Source organism: Panthera onca, chromosome B3 (genome assembly GCF_046562875.1).
Source record: "Panthera onca isolate mPanOnc1 chromosome B3, mPanOnc1 haplotype 2, whole genome shotgun sequence".
Taxonomy (NCBI): domain Eukaryota; kingdom Metazoa; phylum Chordata; class Mammalia; order Carnivora; family Felidae; genus Panthera; species Panthera onca.
This window is the reverse complement of record NC_138344.1, coordinates 58002821-58022470: the sequence shown is the minus strand read 5'-3', so window position 1 is coordinate 58022470 and position 19650 is coordinate 58002821. Positions and strand designations below refer to the sequence as shown.

Sequence of the window (19650 nt, the reverse complement as noted above, 5' to 3'; positions counted from 1 at the left end):
GGACCGCTCATCTACACTTTGCAACCCCCTTGAAAGAGCAGCCGACTGAAAATGTCCAGTTATGAAGGTAGTATGGAAGACAGCGTGAAGACTAGTGGCTGAAGCCAGCTGACCCCAGCCTGTGCCTTGAGGTGAGAGCGCGGCTCCGTCGTTTACCAGCGTTTACCAAAGCAAGCGGCTGCGCTTCTCTGAGCCACGGTGGCCTTAACTGTGAGGTATGCGCTAGGGTAGCTGTTTTCCTGGGACGTCCTGGGAACCGGGCGGGAAGCACGCACCCAAAGTGCCTGGCTTCAGTCCACAGCCCTGCCTCTACCTTTGCCCCTCCCAGTTACGCAGTGCAGGTGGCACAGGCCGGGAGAGTGGGTGGGGAAGGAGGACTTGAGGGAAGGGGGGGGGGCGGGAGTGACAGGTGGCCCCAGTGCCCTTCGCAGGCGCGCGCTAGGACGCCGGCCAGTTTCCAGAGCGCCCCAGGGGTAGGGGCGAGCGTGCCCCGCGGGCAGAGCTCTGGGCCCGCGGGACCCCGCGTTCCTGGCTCCGTCTTCTGGGCGCGCTCAAAGCCGGGGTCCAGTCTGCACTTGGCCTCGGCGTCAGGCTGCGGCGGCAGGCGGGGCAGCGGCAGGACCTTTCCCGACCTTTCTTGCGGGGAGCCCCGCTCTCCCCGCCTCCAGCGTCCGCCCCGGGGCCGGGCAGGCGGGCGGGCGGGGCCCCAGCCGCGGCGCCCAGCCCGGGCAGGGAGCCGCCGCTTTTGCTGCGCCGACACTGTGGCCGGAAGCTCCGTTCGCCCCTGGGTAAGAGGCCTCCCGCGGCCGATCTCGGGCCCTCGGCCAGGGGAGGGGGACCGGGCGGGGACACGGGTCACCCCAGAGGCTGGTTGTGGGCCCACCTCCGCCCACACAGCTGGCACCGTGCGTCCCATCCCGCTTCACACCCTTTCCCCACCCGCGACCCCCGCCGCCCTCGCTGCCCTAGTCTGGAGCTCGGGGGTGGTGCTCGCGCTTCCTTCCCGGAGCGTCAGGTTTCGGGGGCGCGGAGGGGCCAACCTGCGAGGGGAGGTTGAAAACTGGAGTATCCGTGGGTTTGGTGTGTGGGAATTTCTGGCGCCTTCCACTTGTTGAATGTGCCACTTAGCACCGTCCCGGGACACCAATAAGTGCTCAGCCTCGGGGACCGGAGGTTGACAGCCCATCTGAACGCAGCGGGGACCCATTTATCCTCTGACACTGCGCGTGGGACAGAGGGGGGACTCGAGGAATCAGCTTCGCCGGGAGCAAGCAGAGGAGAGCATTCAGGGCTCGTGCCGAACCGGAATTCGTGGAAAGGAGAGAAAAGTTCTTTGGTGGAATCGAGCGTTTTAGCATTTGCTCTTCATCTCTCTTAATTAGGAAAATCCCAGCCTAACTTTTTGCTCAAAGACATCGGGAGAAGAGCCTCTGCGTCTGCCTCGGCTTCTCATTGCTGTAATGTAGGGTTCTGACCCACCTTTGTGCCATGTACCCCTTTGGCAGTTCTGGGGAGACTAAGGATGCCTTCTCAGAAAAATACTTTTTAAAAGTTAAAAAATTTTTTTAAAAAATATTTATTTATTTTGAGAGATAGAGCACAAGCAGGAGAGGGGCAGAGAGAAGGAGAGGCAGAGTCCCAAGCAGCTCCGCGTCATGAGTGCAGAGCCCGACTAGGGGCTTGAACTCACAAATTGTGAGATCACTATCTGAGCTGAAATCAAGAGTCAGATGCTAAACTGACTGAGCCACCCAGTCGCCCCTGAAAGGCCAAGCATTATAAAGAAAGCTATTTCCAAAGCTCTTGTCAAAATATTAAAAAGAATTTATAATGTAGTAATATATGTGTGTTTAAGAAAACCTAATGCATTGGGGCACCTGGGAGGCTCAGTCAGTTGAGCGTCTGACTTCAGCTCAAGTCATGATCTCACAGTTGTGGGTTCCAGTCGTTTGTGGGTTCGTGCCCCACGTGGGGCTCTGTGCTGACAGCTCAGAGCCTAGAGCCTGCTTCAGATCTATGTCTCCCTCTCTCTCTGCCCCTCCCCTGCTCGCGCTCTCTTTGTCTCTCTCTCTCAAACATAAAATGAACATAAAAAAAAAATACCCTAATGCATTAAAGATCTGGTCTCAGTCCACAGCCCTGCCTCTCCCTTTGCGCCCCCCCCCCCCCCCCCCCCCCCCCCCCCCCCCCCCCCGTTACGCAGTGCAGGTGGCACTGGCCGGGAGAGTGTGTGGGGAAGGAGGACTTGGGGGAAGGGGGGGCGGGAGTGACAGGTGGCCCCAGCGCCCTTCTGGGGATCTGACAGCTACCATAATTTTGAAGTAGTAATGAGCATAAACTGTATTTCAAGATATAGGCAACCCCTGTAATAAAAGAAAACATCTGCAGTTTCTTTTGGCGACAATCATAGGTATTGCTAATGCTGCTGTGGTTTTTGTCAACACGTACAATTGAAAAAAATGTTAAATTTCAGTTAGAGATTGGTGAAAGTAGAGATGTGATTTTTTTTTTTTTTCCCATTCAAGTTCACACCTTAGGGTAAGATACCCCCCGATAGTGGGAAGGACAGTGCCCAAGGTCAGGTGACATAGCTGTGGTCTTGACACTTCCATTGACTAGCAGCATGACCTTGGCTTTGAACTTCTTTGCACCTTAGATTCTTCACTGCTCAGTGGGGATAATCATGTCTTCCCGCGTGTTTAGAGTACCCAGCACTGTACCTGACACAGAGATGTGAATGGTTACATTTGTTAGAACTTGTGTGTCTTCCTCACTGGACTACAAGTTTATGGCGGTCACCATTGGTATCACCAGTCCTGGTACATGGAAGGTACTCAGTAAAAATTTATTGAATGAATAAGTGGGTTGGAAAGGGTTGCTTATGATTATATCTGAAAAAACCAAAATTCATCAAGGAGGCAGCTGGTGGTTTGAGATATGTCTAAAATTTGGGCTTCTCCTCCTCCTCCTTATTCTTTTACTGGTTGAACAAATATATAAACACATCTGGAGTTGGCGAGCTTGAGATATCATTCAGGACGATAGGTTGTGTGTGTGGGTCTGTGCGGCTGGTGTTCTACCAGAGAAAATGAAATTGAATGTTGATAGGAAACCAGGATTCCTCTGCAGAGCAGTTTCTCTTCCATCTTGCCTGTGTCTCGGCCTGTTAATCCTATGTGTTGCAACACAGGAAATGTCTAATAGGGAACGGAGACAGACCCATGATGAGGCATTTCTGGGCATAGATGCACATTTCTTTTTCCTCTTTTCTTCTTATCTTTCCCTGCCCGCCACCCATTACGTACCTCCTCTGTGACCCTGAAGATTTGGTAAATAGCAGCAGAGGGGGTAAGTTGCTAGAAGGTGCCAAGACTAGGCCAGAAGCAAACTAGTTGCTTCTTAATTCCCAGCCTTAAAAGTCTATGTAACAACAATTGTGGATGGTAACAGGAAGAAGAAAAGTAGGTCCAGCCAGCCCTGAGGTTTACTTTGTAAAAGTGCTAAATTGGGGCAGGAAGATGGGGAGAGAACTTTGAAAGGAAGAAGAAATTTAGAACACACTATAGCTAACTATGTCTGTAACTTTGGGAAGGGCAAATACTGGTGTTATGGACTGAATTGTGTCCCCTCAAAATTCGTGTGTCGAAGCATTAATCCCCAGTGCCTTGGAATGTGACTCTGTTTGGAGATAGGGCCCTTAAAAAGGTAATTAAGATTAGAGATGGTAAGGGTAGGGCTTAATCCAATATGACTGATGTTCTTATAAGAGGAAGCGACACCAGGGCAGGCCTGGTTAATACCTTTGTCATTCTCTGCTGCAATAATTTACAGCACTGATCAATCTAAGGAGTTAGTACAACAAGTATTCCCATTTGAAATATCTTTTTTTTTTTTTTTTTTCTGAGAGGGAGTGGGGAGGGACAGAGAGAGAGAGAGGGAGGGGCAGAGAGAGGGAGACAGAGGATTGAAGTGGGCTCTGCGCTGACAGCAGAGAGCACAATGCAGGACTCAAACTCACAAGCACCTGATTTCATGACCTGAGCCCAAGTTGGATGCTTAACTGAGCCACCCGGGCACCCCGCAAGTGTTCCCATTTGAGCACTTGCTTGTGAACCTCCGTTTCCCTTTCCTCCTCATTTAGAAGATCACAGCATTTTGGAAAAGGAAGGGACCTTTGAAGCTTTATCCTTTGCCGAAGAAAGTGTGGCCCAGAATGGTTAAGGACGAGCCCTGCCTGGCTCTGCCTAGAATGTGGACCCAGTCTCCCAACTCCCTGACTCCTGACACGCCCTCAGACAAAGCTTCACCAGGAAGGGGAACTGTGCCATTGGTCAGGCATAGGGCAGACATGGGCTTAGGGAACCCGGCACACCTGTTACCCAGCCTACCCCTCATTCTGTTCTAACCAGTAAAGGATTGAGTTTGTCATCCCTTCAATCACATTCAAACAAAAGATATATAACTTGTAATTAAAGAGTCTTTTCTCATTGTGTGAAGACCTCACATCCTGGATTCCAAGGAACAATATGAGAGATTAATTGGCCAGTCCCTGTTTGTAGTGAAATTCCGTGTATGTGGGACTGAGCCAGAATCCCAGCACTCCTGAGGCTGATGAGTAATTTTATGGTGATCATTTAATAGACTCCGCCTAAGCTGACCCCCTGCTGTGTGACTAGGAGCAAATTAATTTCTCATCAGGCCTCCCTCCCCCGTGTGTCCCGTCTACAGTCTGGGGATGGGCTCACACATGCATGTTCAGATGTTGAAAGGAAGCCTGCAATATACTTGACTAGAGGCCAACTGAGAGTGATGGACTTGAAGGAGAGCTAAATTGTGACTATTTATACCCCAGAGCATGAGCCACACTCCCATTGGCTAATGCAAGCAGAAAAGCAAGTCACCCCCCCTCCCCTGCCCCATATAATTCAATCAAAACTTTTTACTTTCAGTTGAAATAATCCAGTTGACTGACTTATTTCTTCCTTTTCTGAAGCCAAAGTGTAAGAATTTTCCTTTTGTAAATAGCATTTTTATTTTCTGCGTGGCAAATATGAGGCTGGTGAAATTGTCAGTTCCTCCCCCCTTATTAGGCTTTCTTGATTGTAAAATGCATGTAGCCTAGGGAAACTTGTAGGACATTTTTCAGCAGCAAAGGGGGCCCAAGTCCTCATTAGTAACTCTTTTTCAGTAACTCTTCAAAGACATTTATTTATTTTTTAATGTTTATTTATCTTGAGAGAGAGAAAGAGAGAAAGAGAGAGAGAGAGAGAGAGAGAGAGAGAGAGAGAGAGAGAGGGAATCTGAAGCAGGTTCCATGCTCGGCACAGTCTGACACAGGGCTCCGTCTCTCCACTCTGGGATCGTGACCTGAGCCAAAATCAAGAGCCGGACGCTCAACCAACTGAGCCCCCCAGGCGCCCCCAAAGACATTTCTTATGCTTTGTTCCTAAAGAGTTAGGGAACTAAAGAACCCCACTGTGGCTCTAACCCCTGAATCATCAGGAGCAGTACATGGTATTTGTTTTCTGGGTGATTTGCTCCTGGTCCACTACCAGAGCACTTGCTCCACAGCTTAATATTTAATGTTAAAATATTAAAATATTTAATTGTACAACTCTGTAGAGTTCCAACATGGTCCTGCAGGCCTAAATGAAGATTGCTTAATTTTGTTCATTTGTTAACAATAAAGTAATCCAGTTCCTGAACGCACAGGCAGCGACAGCACCTCCATTACTCAAGAAGAGGTGTGCCAAGAGGAAGGGCGCGACCTGCATTACGCCTTTGCAGAACAGCGCTCAGTGGACTTTTAGGGGGTGTGGTTTCTTTCTCTTCCACCTTGCTTTGGACCTTTACCGCACTTTGACTAATCCGACAGTGTCACTTACACCCTCTCTCATTGTATCCACCTGAGCAAGGTCATGTCCACCTCCTTCCTTTTTTATCCCCTGTGGCTAATTTGTCACAAAAATTCAGTAGGCATGCGTATTCACACCTCCATCTCTGTTGTCACCTTCTTTTCCAAGCACCACACCCCCCACCCCACCTGAGTTTCCGAAAACAACCACTTAGGGGATCCTTATGCTCCTGGTCTCTCCTGTTAAAACAGACCACTCTTTTATCGTTGCCGTCTCCCCAGCATCTAGCTCAATGCTTGGCACATAGTAAACACGTGGAAATGCTGAACTCAACGGACTTGCTTCAATTTATCCTCTGTACTTCCCCCTGGGGATCTTCCAAGACATCAGTTGCATCGAGAACGGCCATTAGCAGGGACCATGAGCTCAAATGCACGCCAAGGCGGAGCAGGTGACACAAATGAGTAACATAGACCAGGTGGGGCTGGGGAGAACTGTAACCTTGTGTGGAGTATAGATGAGCAATGACTGCTCAGCTCCAGCTAAGGGTTGACATGCGAGAATGTGGGCCCAGTGTTGTAAGGCCAAAAATCTGGAGGTTTGTTTTGGTGTGATAACCAAAAATTTTACTGTTGGCATTAATTCAAAATTTGAGAAAACTCTGGGAGCCAACCCAAACACATCTCTGGTCTGCATTTCACCTGCACATTGCTGCTCTGTGACCCCTAGATGGGATTGCAACTGTCCAGGGTTAAGCTCCCAGCCGAAACTTCAGTCATGTATGCTTATCCAATCTTATTTCTCTCTTCCCAGTGGACATCTATCTGCTGTAGTCTGCCCTCTTCCTTGTTCACAGTTATATGATGCTCATTCTAGGTGATTCTGCTTGCCAAACCTCAAACCTAACTCCCTGAAACTACCCCAAACAGGCCCTTACCTTGCCCTCCATGTTTCCTGTTTCATAGAATTCTTTCTTCTGCCACTCGAATGTCAACTTTGCCTTTTTTTTTTCCGCCCAGGGTGCCCTTCCCACTTCTCATTCAATCATTCCTTTTCCTCTACCTTGTTCTTATCTGATTCTTTATTTGCATTTCTAATGCCCGCCCCTAACCAGGCCCTTGTCATTCACACGTAGACCACTGCACTAGTCTCCAGAATGACTTCCAGAACTGGTTTGACGCTCCTCCTATTTAATTTGCTCCCTGACACCAGATTCATTTTCTCATAACTTCCCGAAGTTCCCCATTTCTCAAAATGGATTTTCAGTAGAAAGCCTCAGTGTGGCCCTTTATTTTATCTTATTATTATTATTTTTTAATGTTTTTATTTATTTTTGAGACAGAGAGAGACAGAGCATGAGCAGGGGAGGGGCAGAGAGAGAGACACACACACACAGAATCCGAAGCAGGCCCCAGGCTCCCAGCGCTCAGCACAGAGCCCAACATAGGGCTCGAACTCACAGACTGTGAGATCATGATCTGAGCCCAAGTCAGACGTCCCACCGACTGAGCCACCCAGGCACCCCATCAGTGTGGCGCTTTAGAATCAGGCTGTGATATTTTTTTCTTGTCTACTTTTCTACTCCTCTGAACAGCAGCCAAATCTGGTTGGCCTTCCATCGCCCAAACACATTCTGGGCCTTTCCACCTTATCAGCCAGCGTCTCTGGGAAACAGTTGGCACACTCAAACATGTTATTAAGAAGGATTTAATAAAATAACTATTTGTAAAGGTGTGGGCAAGGTGAACAGAAACCAACGAGAAGGTGAAGCAATCGTATTGATTTGAGGCCTGAAAAAAGCAAAGAGAGGACGTGATTACCAGAACCCTGAGAAAGAGCTGTAGCTGAGGGCCACCCCACAGGAAGTCAAGGCTTTTGGCTGAGCAATACACCCAAGTGGAAGTTAGAAGACAAGAGAGGCGAGTTGATGCCTCACAGGTCAGGTCTCAGGGCTCTGAGCAGGGCAGAGAAGGTTGGAGTGAGGTGTGCAGGGAAGTCACCATATCATTGATTCATTTACTTCTGCTATTCCCTCCTCTTGGTGCACCCTCCCATAGTGTTTCCACTTGTCAAAATGCTGCCAGTCTTTTGCCTCCTGCTCAGATTCTGTCTGTCCCACTAAGCTTTCATTGATTACTCTTTCATCAAAATACCTAAGGTGTTTGGCTTGTACTGATTACATTGCACTATAGTCACTAAAGTTAAGGGTAGTTAGAAGTGTGCACACCATTCTCTTACTAGCTTGGGAAGGGATACAGGCTAGAACTTTGCATTTTCCTCCACACTCAGTAAATTTTTTTTGGAATGAATTAAGTCTCACCTTCATTCATTGTGTGTGCACCTGGCATATAAGGGTATTGAATAAATCTGCTCATCTCTTAATTCATTTTTTAAAGCAAATATTACTGCTGTGGTCTGAATGTCTGTGTTCCCTCCAAAACTTATCTGTTGAAATCCTGGCCCCCAAAAGTGATGGTATTAGTTGGTGGGGTCGTTGGGAGGTGATTAAGTCATTAGCCTTCACGAATGGGATTATTGCCTTATCAAAGAGGGTCCAAAGAGATCTAGAGCCTCTTCTAACATGTGAGGACATAGGAAAAAGGTCCTCACTCACCATGCTGGTGCCTTGATCTTGGACTTCCCAGCCTCCAGAACCGTGAGAAATAAATTTCTATTTATAGGCCACCCTGCCTGTGGTATTTCATAGTAGCCTGGAAGGACTAAGGCAATTACTGAGATCCTTCATTGTGGCAGGTGCTGTGCTAGGTGCTGGGACTAAAACAATGAGCATGTTACATGAGGTGTTTGTACTGACAGGGCTTACTTTCCAGGGGAATGGAGTACATGGTATTCCTTTGTCCCCTTATTATTATACCCTCCTGAAATGCCCTGCTCAACGTCCAGCCCAGGTCCTAGCTGCTCTAGTCCCTTCAGCCCAAGTCGATTCTGTAAGTCATGTTGCCTTCCTTGCCCTTCTCGGAACTTTCTTGTGGTCACTCAGTCATTTGTTGGCATTTTGATGCATCTTTTTTCCCAGAGAGATTGAAACCTCCTGGTGGTTTTGGACTCTGGTGCTAGACTCTGGTCTTATCTATCCCCACTGGACCATTCCTGTCATCCTCTGGGATGGTCAGGATAGTTGGTGGTAGCAGGCAGAAAACCTCTATAGTCTACCAAGAGGGTAGCACTAAACTCTCTGGTCACCTCCGTAGGAACAGTTGCCAAAAAATTTGGTACCTTTATTTTCTACACGTCCACCATCTCTGGGTTAGTGGAAGGAGTGTTAGGATTGACTTCCAAAAATCTAGGTTTATATTCAAGTTCTTGGATTTAACTAGAATGTTACTTAAACTTCTCTGAACCTCATTTTCAGCATCTATAAATGGGAATAACAACACCTTCCTCTTGAGATGGTTGTGATGATTAAGTGAGAGGATGCATTAGTTCCCTATTGCTGCTATAACAGATTCCCATGGACTTGGTGGTTTAAACAATACAAATTTCTGTTCCTACAGTACTGTAGTCCAGAAGTCCAACATGGGTCTCACCATAAATCCAAGTGCCAGCAGGGCCACATTCGTTTTGGAAGCTCCAAGGGAGAATCTGTTTTGCTCTGTTTTGTTTTTCTTTTCCAGCTTCTAGATGCTGCTCACATCTTTGGTTCATGAACCCCTTCTTCCATCTTCAGAGCCAGCAACTTTGTTTCTCTCTGACCTTTCTTCCAAGAGTCATGCCTGCCCTCTGGCCACAGCTAGGAAAGGTTCTTCACTCTTGAGGATCCATCCTATTCATACATGGGCCCACCTGTATAACAATGCAGACCACTTTCCCCATCTCAATGTCCTTACGTTAATCGCATCTGCAAAGTCCCCTTTGCCTGCAATGTAACATATTCATAGATTCCAGGGAATCTTTGGTGGGGGGGGGTTATTCTGCCTGCTACAGTTCATACTCTGGCTCCCCAAAATTCAGACTTATCCCATATACAAAATATATTCCCTCCAAGGTCCCTAAATAGGTCCCCTATTAGAGTATTAACGACGGCACAAAATCCAATTTGAGTCTCATTAGCTCCGAAGTCTCAATTTCATCTACTGAATAATCTAAATTACATGTGAGCGAGGCTCTAAGGATGATCCATCCTAGGGTTCAATTCCTGTTCATCTGTGCGCCTATGAAACTAAAGAAACAAGTTATCTGCTCCAAAAATACAGCGGTGGGGTAGGCATAGGATAAAAGTTATATAGGCATAGGATAAAGGTTCTGCTTGAAAAAGGGAAAAAGTGGAAGGAAAGAAAGGAGTCACTGGTCCCAAGAAATTTTAGAAATCCATTTGGATAGGGGCCCCTGGGCGGCTCAATTGGTTGGGTGTTCGACTTCAGCTCAGGTCATGATCTCACAGTTCGAGTTTGAGCCCTATGTCGGGTTCTGTGCTGACAGCTCAGAGCCTGGAGCCTGCTTCGTATCCTGTGTCTCCCTCTCCCTGCCCCTCCCCCACTCGCACTTTGTCTCTCTCTCTCTCTTTCTCTCTCTCTCTGTCTCAAAAATAAAATAAACGTTAGAAAAATAAAAATAAAATCCAGTTGGACAAATTACATTCGGTTTCAAGGCCTGGGAATAATCCTCTGCGGCTCTAGGCTCCACCCACTGGGCCATCCTTGATTTGTCACCAAATAGAGTGTGTGGTTGCCAGTAAGTAGTCCTAGTTCATTTTTGCTGAACAATTCTTCCTTTAGTTTATCTCTTTTCTTTCACATTTTCCTAAAGGAGCAAGAAGAAATCTGGCTGCACCTTCAACACTTTGCTTGGGAATTTCCTCAGCTAAATGTTTAATTTTATCTCTTAACAAATTCTCCTTCTCACATAACTGTAGGACAGAATTATCTTAAGCTTTCTGCCCCTCTATAACAAGGATCCTTTTTCTCCAGTGTTCAGAAATATGTTCCTCACTTCATTCTAAGCCCTCACCATCAGAGCCTTTAATGTTTATATTTCTACTAATTGTCTGTTCCTGGTGCTCTAGGTGGTCTCTAAGATGATTTGTTTTTTTTCTCTACTGTGCTCCTTACTTCTTTCTGAATCTTACCCAGCATGGTGGTAATTGTGGTACACTAAGAAAGATTTTTTTAAAAAATATTACTCAGCAATGATGCCAATGGTCCACTTAAAATTTCTTCTAGCTTGGGGTGCCTGGGTGGCTCAGTTGGTTAAGCATCCACCTCCTGATTTCAGCTTAGGTCATGGTCTCACAGTTCATGGGTTTGAGCCCTGTGTAGGGCTCTACTCTGACAGCATGGAACCTGCTTGGGATTCTCTCTCTCCCTCCCTCTCTCTGTCCCTCCCGTGTTCACTCTCTCTCAAGATAAATAGATAAACTTAAAAAAAAATTTCTTCTAGCTTTTTTATGGCTTATTTTTAACATTCTAATATTTAAATTAGACCATATCATATTAAAAGAAAAAACTTTCCCCTGGAATTTGGCTCACCCTTATTCTTGGCCTACATTATAATTAGGTGGCAGAGCTGTGCTGTTCTGCCCTTAGGACCTGAAGCTAATAGACTGGGACCAGGACCAGGACTGTGGTGGGGAGGTGTCTGTCCAGCAGCACAGGTCCTGGTGTGTAGTAGATTCTCAATAAGCACTTGTGGAAACAGTCTTAGCATCATAGAGATTTCATGTAACTCTACTCTTTCCATAAAGATATACTTACACATTTAGCACAGCTAAATATAATTTAATTTGCAGACCTGTTGTGCGGGAAATAAATCTGTAAATAAAAAGGTAGCTTAGATTATGTTTCCTGATTTTTGGCTCTGCAAATTTAGCCACTGCGTGATCGAGACAAATTTAGTATAGGTATGAATGTGCACATGTATTTCTATCCTGTAGAAAACTTGTTCCTTAAACCCCTTTCTGAGCAACTCTGGCTAATGACACTTACCCTCTATCAAGAGTAAAAGGACAAAAAGGATGGGAAGACTTTCCTTGGTGGGGAAGATCGCTCGTTTTGGTAGAGCAGGTGATAAATATATGACAAAGGAAAGGAAGGTCCAGTGCTCTATTCTTCTGGAGTAATTATTGCATTAAAAAATTCTACTGTTGCTATGTTACTTACTTGTAAAAATTTGACCCAATCACCCACATAATTATAACATTCCACAGTAATATGTAATTAAATTGCTTTTTAGGGGAGCCTGGGTGGCTCAGTCGGTTAAGAGGCTGACTTCGGCTCAGGTCATAATCTCGTGGTCCGTGAGTTTGAGCCCTGCGTCAGGCTCTGTGCTGACAGCTCAGAGCCTGGAGCCTGTTTCAGATTCTGTGTCTCCCTCTCTCTGACCCTCCCGCATTCATGCTCTGTCACTCTGTCTCAAAAATAAATAAACGTTAAAAAAAAATTAAAAAAAAATTGCTTTTTAAATGCTTGCCACCTGACAGTTCAATGGATATGTAAGGAGGAGCAGAGAAAAAAATTTGTTACACGTATAAAATCTTCCAACACATCAGGAGATGACTGCTATGAAGGAAGAAATTGTTCCTCAGAGTTCCCCGGGAACAGGAGCAAGATACCCCCATTGGGCCACATGGCGAAGCACCTGGTGGGTCAGTAGGCAGGAAAATTGAGGGGAAAGCATGGGCAAAATCTATATTTTTTATTATTTTTATTTTTAAAATAGTTTTTTATTTTTTATTTTTAAAAAGCACTTTATTTAAAAAAAATGTTTATTTATTTGTGAAAGGGAGAGAAAGAGAGTGCGTGTGTGCACACAGGGGAGGGGCAGAGAGCGACGGGGACAGAGCATCTGAAGCAGGCAGCCAATGTGGGGCTCAAACTTTTGAACCAGGGGATCATGACCTGAGCCAAAGTCCGATGCATAACCGACTGAGCCACCCAAGGCCCCACAAACCTATATCGTAGTTTTTGTAAGGCAGGGGGAACGAGATGACCAGGTTTGGGGTTGGCTAATTTGAATAAATTTTAGTGGGCTTTGGGGTATAGGGGCTACCCCAGTTGTCTGATGTCTGGTGGTAGAATAATTAGGGCAGAAGGATACTGCTTTCTGAAGTGTACAGCCAGTGGTTCGGAGTATGGGCTCCCCATGGGTTGGTTTACATAATAGAGGGGTGCTCCCAGACAAGTTATTTACTGTCTTAAGGAGTTACCTAGCACTGGAGGGGCAGTCTCTCTAGGATTAGCAAGTCCCCCAGATGTCAAACAATCCTAAAATACAAAAAATTAAAAACATTATTAATACAGTAAGACTCAAAACACCTCCAGAAAGATTTCATGAAGTGTCTAATCCAGTGCCTTTGATATGTACCACAAATATGACTGCATCATTTACTTGAATGCCCTTCAGATTAAGATGAGATCATATTAAGGAACCACAGTATTTATGAGACAATGTTTGGCATTTTCTTGAGACCCAAAAGTGGTACTAATCCAACCGTAGTAACAATTTCTTTCCTAAGATTTTTCTAGATTTGGATTTGCCGTTTTATAGGTTAAGTCAGAGGGTATGATAGTTAACTTTGTGTGTCAACTTGCCTGGGCCACACGGTGCCCGCACATTTGGTCAGACATCACTCCCGTGTGTCTATGAGGGTATTTTCTTGAGGAATCCTTATGCAGATTGCCCTTCCAATGTGGGTAGCCTCATCCAATCAGGTGAAGATCTGAATAGAACCAACAGGCTGACCTTTCCACTAACAGAGAATCTTTCCTACCTGATTGCCTTGAACAGGAATGTTAGTTTTCTCCTGCCTATACTTGGAACTGAAACATGAGCTCTTCCTGGGTCTTGAGCCTGCTGACCTTTGGACAGAAACTGCACCATTGGCTGTCCTAGGTCTCCAGCTTGCTGACTGAAGATCTTGGACTTGTCTGCTTTCATAATTGTGTAAGCCAGTTCCCAGGAGTATTCTCCATGTCATAGGGAAAATGATGATGTTTGCTTTCGTTCTCTTCCTTACTCTTTTCCGTCTCCTCTGGTCGAATCCTGATTCTATTCTATTTTATTTTCTATTTTATTTTGTAATTTAATTTAATTTAACTTAATTTACTTATTGGCTGTGTGCCCTTGAGAATGTAATCTATCTTCTACAACTTTTTTCAGTTGTAAAATGAGGATAAAGTGTCCACCTCAAGTGCCCAGCACAGTGCCTGGCACTTAGGAATGTGCTGTAGGGCAGTGATGGACCAGTTTTACATTAGGGATCCGGATGTAGCTTCAGATTGTTCAGAGAAGCCGTGTTGTGTTGGGAAGGGGTGGGAGGGGGATTGGCAAAACTCAGAACTGGTAAAAGGAAAGGTTGGCAAGTTGTGAGTCCCAGGCAGGTGGGTGGGCAGTGTGCCCTAAAGAAGTGCTGTAGGCACTGGATGTGGATTTACCCAGAAGCAAATGGAGTTCAAGCTTCAGGGGCCATCTCTTGTATAGGTCCACCTGCATGCAGAGCGGGGGGTTCCAGGAGGGGAGGGGTAGCCAGGCTGTAACCAGGAATTATTTCTATGCTTGTATTTCTGATAAATTGCCTCAAAGACAGATCAGAAGAAAGAGTCCTGAATCACCAAGAATCCAGACATTTATTGTGATTTATTTTCTCATTCAAAGTTAACATTAACTATCATATCTAATTTTGTATTTGTAACTCCAGTCCCTAAATTGTATAGGCTTCGATGGCCATAAAACCAGGACTGGAGTCCTGCCCCTCTGGGAGATGGTATGTGTGGCCATTTGGGGTTGCAGGATTCTTCTGCCCTGCCCTACCCAACCCAGCACAGAGGCTGTCCCGGGATCTGGAGCCCGGAGAAGGTCCCTCTTCTCCTCTGAACTGTGAGCTCTGGCTAATGCCTGCCTTGCTACCCCAGGGGATATTCAGAAAAAGTTGTTGTTCACATAAAGTATTCATCATGGCTCCAGCCCTGATGCGGACTCATTGTGTGAGTTTTGGAGGATCACCTTGCCTCTCTGATCCTCAGTTTGCCCATTTGTAAAGTGGTATCCATACCTCCCATGAAGGTTCAGGTGTGGGCCCTGTGAATTGTACAGCTCTGTGCACATGGGAGGGAAATATGATTATAATTATGTTGCTATTCCTTTATTTCTGTTATCTTGCTATTACTTGAAATATGCCCACAACTTACCATTTCAGTAACTAAAGAGCAAAGTCACTGCCCACTCTGACACCGGTGTTTTTATTTTTTTATTTTTTATAAACATTTATTTATTATTAAGAGAGAGAGAGAGACAGAGCATGAGCATGGGAAGGGAAGAGAGAGGAGGAGACACAGAATCTGAAGCAGGCTCCAGGCTCTGAGCTGTCAGCACAGAGCCCGAGGAGGGGCTTGAACTCACAAACTGCGAGATCATGACCTGAGCCGAAGTCGGATGCTCAATGGACTGAGCCACCCAGGCACCCCTGACACACTGGTTTTTAATTTTTGTTTTTTGCTGTTTCTTCTTCTTCTTTTTTTTTTTTTTTAAGTTTATTTATTTATTTTGAGAGAGAGAGAGAGACAGACTGAGAGAGGGAGAGGGAGAATCCCAAGCAGGCTCTGTGCTGTCAGGTTAGAGCCTGATGTGGGGCTCCAACTCATGAACCATGAGATCACAACCTAACCTGAAACCAAGAGTCAGACAGTCAACTGACTAAGATACCCAGGTGCCCATTTTTTATTGTGGAAACTTTTCAATATGTACAAAAATACACTACCATGGGGAATGCCCTCATATATCCATAGTTGGCTTCAAATTATTATCAACTCATGGCCAATCTTGTGTCTTCTATGCTCCTACTCACTCTGCCTTAAGCAAATTCCAAATCATTTCAATTGTAAGAATTTCAGTATGTATTTATAAAAGATAAGGGCTCTTTAAAAATTATATCAGTATTATTGTTGTATCTCACCCCTCTCCAAGAAATGTAATTTTTTTACTTTTCAGTTTGTAGATTCCTTCCCACCCCTCTCCGTGGGGCAGAAGTTACTTTAAATTTGAACATAAATAGAATTCAGCTGTGAGGCATGTTCCCTCAACTATCTCTTAGGTCTAAAACTGTGAGAACATCCAACTGAAGAGTTAGTTTGAATTAAACTCTGCTGCTTAAATTAGTGCTATAACCTTAGGTAAGTTCTCTAACCTTATACTAAACCTCAATATTCTTATCTGTAAAATGGGGATACTAACATCTCTTTTATAAAGTTATTTTAAGGAGTCTCTGAGACGGTGTCAGTAAAGTACAACCAGTAAATACTCAGTAAATGTTAGCTATTATTATTATGACAGTTTCTCCCCACTTCTTCCTATCAAATCCTGACTTCTGGGAGTAATTGGTTGAGAGCTGTAACTGATGATAGATAGCCTAAGGGCTGACTTAAGTAAATAAGCCTAGAGAGCCCAAGGGGGAGGAGCAGATGGGAGAGGAGGAACCTTTCAGGAGTCCTACCACCTGGGCACTAGGGGAAAGCCCTACCTGTGCTGCGTGGACAAGGCTCACTTGTGTCTCGGAGACTGGGACTCACAGGGATTCAGACCATCAGGACATAACAGTTCGGAGTAAGTTTGGCCCAGGGAAGCTGGAGGCCGAGGGGTAGGGTGGGAGGAACAGAGTGGGTGACCAGAGCTGGAGGCTGTTCGTTATCCATTTTTTGCTTTGATTTTGGAAGTGTTCTACAAAGCCGACAAGTTGAAGGTTGGCTTTGTGGTTATTGAAACCCAAAGCAAGGAGGGCCCTGCCTGATGTCGGCTTGAGGTAAAACAATTGTGAACCATACAAAGACCCACTGTTTCCTCAAGAGCAAAAGTAGCCGAAAGGTTAAGTACAAGTCTTGCTGGCCCCATGGATCTTTCATTAAGAATGCTCTGAATAATCCTTACTTAGAGGCCTGCTCTGTTTGAACTCAGCCAGGTGTCCTGACACCCAGCGAGTGTCATGTCATGTGCCATAAGATTAGGGAGATTTTGACACAGGCGATCTGCACTGCCTGTGCAAGAAGGGCCAGCAGTGGGAAGGCGTGGAGGCCCAAAGACTTGTCTGGACCGCGGCCCAGAGCCCGCAGTCAGGGATGTAAGTAGGAGATGCCCAGGAGACCGACTTCTCCTTTCAGTCAGCAGGGATTTTACTTTGCTAGTTAGGCTACAGATACAGCAAAGCATTTATTCTGATCCCTTAAAGGAGGCACTCGATTTAGGATTCACTGAAGACTGTTTATCTAACTTCAAATAATGAAATTATTTAATTATAAAATCTATTGCATGCACATGTTAAATGAAAGTTAAATTTGCCTTATTTATTTTTTAAAAGTGTGTGTTTCACCTCTTAAGAATGTAGAGATAAAGTGGCTGCATTCTTCTGTATCATTGGTAGTTAATTCTTATTTCTTTTTTTAATTAAAAAATTATTTATTTTAGAGAGAGAGAGTGTGTGCTCATGTTGGGGGAGGGGCAGAGGGGAGAGAAAGAGAAAGGGGGAGAGAGAGAGAGAGAGAGAGAGAGAGAGAGAGAGAGAGAGAGAGAGAGAGAGAGAGAGAATCTTAAGCAGGCTCCACTCGGGGCTTGATCCCATGACCCTGGGATCATGACCTGAGCCAAAATCAAGAGTTAGATGCTCAACCAACTGAGCCCCCCAAGTGCCCCTTAAAAAAATTTTTTTTGTCATTTTATTTATTTTAGAGAGAGAGAGAGTTAATTCTTATTTCTTAACCTCACCAGTTTCAGGCTACCTTTTCAACAGACTATGTATGAAATCATGTAAGATTTATGCTTCTTAGTTATTTGGTTGACAGAAATTATCTGTTTCTTTTCTGATCTGATCCAATGACTGTTATAAAAGGCCAGGTCAGGCCTGGCCTTTCTTTTCTGTTTGCTTTCTGGTTAAGATTGTGTGACCGTTGCTTCCTTCGATTGTCTGGTTGTTTTGGTTGTTGCTATAGACTTGATTTAGGTCAATGTCAGACCTTCTTATTGGTTCCTGTGTAATGTTTTCTGACACCACTTCTAGCACCAAATATATGGTTTTTCCAACACCAATCAGTTCTCTGACACCAAGTGGGTGTCCAAAAATTCAATTCTGACATTAATTCCCAGAATTAAATCAGACCCCACAGGTTAAGGGCTCAGCCACATAAGACTGCCCCCACCTCAGATGTCAGCTGCAAATGAGGGCCCCAGGGGACCCACACTTCTGCCTGGCTGACTACAAGTTTGGGGGCTCCCATGATCCCCACTCCTTAAGTTTTGACAGTTCACTAAAATGATACACGGAACTCAGGAAAACACTTTACTTATGCTTACCAGTTTATTATAAAGTTTGTTTCAACACGGAAACAGCCAGGTTGAAGAGAGCATAGGTATGGGGATTGGGTGGGGGGTAGGAGCCAGGTAGCGACCCCCCCCCCCCAGCACTTCCGCGTGTTCACTAACACAGAAGTTCTCAGAATCTTGTTCAAGAGTTTTTATAGAATCAGTCCCCACGACATTCTGTTTGATGACTGTTATTAATGAAGCTGATAAAACTGTTTCAGAGGACTTTGCGTTTATAAATATCGAATCCAGAAACAGCCTATGGGTAGCTGCTGAAATAAAACAGAACTAGCTTTCTTGGCTGAATGAGGGAAATATTTGCGTGGACTCTTCCTCTTTCAAGAGGAAAACCATGGCGTGTTAGGCTGGAAGAGAACGAGGAGGTTAAATGACGTTGGATGGAGTGGCTGGAAACCAGGAACTTAGCCAGGTCTCCTCCTAGATCACTATTGTTCAACCCTTTCCAGGAGGTTTTAAGATGTAGTGTGAAGACCATGAAAAAAGGGCTTCTCTTTCTGGGAAGTGAAGGGTTTTGCTGTGATTCTGTCATTTTGTGGATAATATGAAAAGGCAGAATGTGACAACTGTCTGTTCACCATAAAACATCTTCTTTCCCTACCAAACAGCAACATCCAACTTGGTGGTTTCCTCCACTCCTCAGTTATTTAAAAAAAAAAAATCAAATTGAGTGATTTTTAAAATTTAAAAATCTAGAGTTCATTAAAGAACACTTGAGAAAAGCACCCAGAAAGAAGAGGAAAAAGCCAATTATAGTTATATCAAAACATTAATATTGAGGTGTCAGTACCATAAAAAAATAGTTTGCCTTCTCTGGGAAGTATGGAAAATATATGTCTGGATTTTTTCCCTTTAACATCATCGCATAGGCAGTGTTTTGTTGCTGTTGATAAAGATCACAGAGACAGTAGAGTACAGTGGTGGTTTAAAACAGAGGCTGTGGCACCAAAGTGCCTGGGTTCAAATCATGGCCACCACTTATGGGCTATATCATCTTGAGGAAGTCACTTACCAGCTCCCTGGCTCGATTTTATCATCTGTAAAATGGAGATGATAATGGCATCCAGGTCACAAATTAAATGCTTGTGTAAAGGACTTAGTAAATGTTACTTATCAAAATAAAGATTTTATTATAACATTAACATATGTATGTAGTAGACACTTTATAAAACACAGAAAAGCGGAAGAAATCAAAATCACCCATTATCTTACATAACCATACTTAACCTTTCTCCCTGATGTTTTGACGTTCAGACTGCTATTCCCTGCCCCTCCCTACCACATTAAATTGAGTCAGTCATAAATTCACGTTAGTTAAAACTGGGCCCCGAGCCTTCCCTGGCCAATGTGGAGTCTGTAGTTTTTTCTGTAACCAGGATGTAATCAGAGCCAGTCCACAAACCACTTAACTGAGGGTTCACCATATTAGGAATAAATATGTGAGAAATACTTGTGTAAAGATTTTTTTTTCTTTAGT

The 19650-nt window shown here is 44.9% G+C and overlaps 1 protein-coding gene across 3 annotated transcripts in view; it reads left to right on the top strand.

Annotated features, from left to right (window-relative positions):
• Positions 1 to 403: 403 nt before the first annotated feature.
• SQOR (sulfide quinone oxidoreductase) overlaps positions 404 to 19650 on the top strand; it is a 48858-nt gene continuing 29611 nt past the window's right edge. Inside the window, exon 1 of one of the 3 annotated variants that reach the window (XM_060618649.3) lies at positions 404 to 788. The gene's annotated coding sequence lies outside the window, so the exon portion shown is untranslated. Of the gene's footprint in view, positions 789 to 2656; positions 2831 to 16315; positions 16410 to 19650 lie in introns of those variants that run through there. The other 2 variants (XM_060618651.3, XM_081795878.1) reach the window with 2 other exon arrangements.